Source organism: Schistosoma mansoni (genome assembly GCF_000237925.1).
Source record: "Schistosoma mansoni, WGS project CABG00000000 data, supercontig 0187, strain Puerto Rico, whole genome shotgun sequence".
Classification (NCBI taxonomy): domain Eukaryota; kingdom Metazoa; phylum Platyhelminthes; class Trematoda; order Strigeidida; family Schistosomatidae; genus Schistosoma; species Schistosoma mansoni.
The window spans coordinates 507353-509694 of NW_017386070.1; positions in this window are offsets into that span (position 1 = coordinate 507353).

The window sequence follows — 2342 nt, forward strand, 5'->3', positions numbered from 1 at the left end:
AATGGGAAAAACAGACACTTACAACAACGTCACATTCTAGAGAAAGGTTAATAAGGAAACATTTATTCAAACTCAAATGGGACGGCAATAGTTTCAGCCTCGCAGAACGTGGTCAATTTTGTAAAACCTGTATTTATTAACACAAAATATAATATTCTATCTTGTTACGTACATATAACTATGGGGAATTCAAATTTCGTGGGTTACAGACTTTCCGACGACAACTTACTTAATTACGACTATAACCCACCAGGAAGAATAATAAGCCGACCGCCACCACTCTCCATTCAACTCTGTCCTGAGTAATCGTTCCAGTTACTATTCATGTTTTTCATGTCCGCTTCCAACTCCTAACACAATATGTTCTTTGGTCTCCCTCATTTCCGATTCCCTCCTCGATTCCAAGTTAGCGTTCGTCTCTTGATTCAGTTTGGCGATTTCTGCAGTATATGTCCTATCCACCTCCAACGTATTTCCCTAATTTCCTCTCCAGCTGGAGGTTGGTTTGTTCTCTCCCACAGTAGACTGTTGCTGATGGTATCCGGTCAACGAACATTCAGTATCTTACGTAGACAATTGTTTATAAATACTTGTACATTTTGATGGTGCTTGTGGTAGTTCTCCAAGTTTCAGCTCCGTACAATATAACTAACCAACTTGGCGTGTTTATTGAAGATTCTGAGTTTGATTTTGGCTTGCTGACAGTTACCTTGAGTTCCATATGTTCTTCAACTGTAGGAATGCAGCCCTTACTATTCCAATCTGTTCCTTCATGTCTGCATTAGATCCTCCTTGTCCATTGATGACGCTGCTCAGGTACGTGAAAATTTCCACATCTTCCAGAGTTGTATAATGAACTCTTATTCATATTGCAAAACACTTTCTCATAATCAAGGAAGTGATGCATAGTGGCGAGCTTCATTCAATCGATTGTTCAAACTTCATCCGCAGTATCGCAACTCAGTATGTGAATGAACAGACCTTACGGAACCCAGTCTGTTGATCTGGAAGTTGTGCGCCCACTGAGTCTCTCACCCGGTTCAGCAACATTATTAGAAACTTTTCCTGGTACCGAGAGTAGTGTGATGCATCTGTAGTTTCCACATCTGTTCAGATCTCCTTTCTTTGGTATCTTGATGAGGTGTCCTTCTCTCCAGTCTGTCAGTGGCACGCGTTTTTCCTCCCAAATCCTCCTGAATAAAATGCGAAGTATGTTTTCAGTTGCTTCTATGTATGACCTTAGTGCTTCGGCTTGTATATTGTCTGATCCTGTTGCCTTCCCACTCCTGATTTGTCTAATGTACATCCTGATTTCTTAGATCGTTGGTTGAGTGAAATCTATAGGAATGTTTGTGTGTTGCTTCGATGTCCAGTGGGGTTAGCCTATTCAAGAGTTCTTCAAAGTATTCCACCCATCTGTTACACTGTTATTGAATCTCAGTGATTGGTTTGCCTTCTTTGTCCATGACAGGTCTCTCTGATTTACTATATTTCCCCGACAGTTTCTTCGTTGTGTCATATAGTTGTTTCATATTTCCTTATCTTGCAGCATTTTCTACTGTCGTTGTTATGTCTTCCCCGTATTTCTACTTGTCAACTGTAATGCTCCTCATCACTTGTTTGTTTGCTCCTGTGTATTTAGCTTGTGTGTTGACTTTTTCTGTTCCTGTTTGGCTACTGTTAATTTCTGTCTTCTTGTTCTTCCCTTCATGAATCTTTTCCAGGCTTTCCATAGAGATCCATTTCTGATGATGATGCTTCTTGAGGCCCGTGCTTCCCTCCAGATGCTGACGTCTTCATAGTACAGTCGATCACCAGGAGAAAGAGAAAGGGTGAGAGTAAAAGACCTTACCTGACACCGGTCTTTACCTCAAACGAGTCTGTGAACTGTCCTCCATGAACGATTTGGCAGTTCAAACCACTATAGAAATTTCGTATGCTATTTTCTAACTTCTCAGGCACGCCGTAGTTTCGGAGAAGCCTCCGTAGTGTTGTCCTGTCCACACTCTCAAATGCCTTCTCGTAGTCAATGGAGTTGATGTAGAGTGATGAATTCCATTCAATTGATTGTTCCCAAATGATCCGCCGATTTGCGATTCGGTCAGTACACGATCGATATTTATGAATTCCAGCCTGTTGATCTCGAAGTTGGGGGTCTACAAAGTCTCTCATTCTGTTTAACAATACCATGCTGAAGACTTTTCCTGGTATTGAGAGAAGAGTGATGCCCCTGTAGTTATCACACTTACTGAGATCGCCCTTCTTTCGTGTCTTGATCAGATGTCCTTCTATACTAGTCTGTTGGGTACTTGTTCTTCATCCCAAAATATTACTGAAGAGAA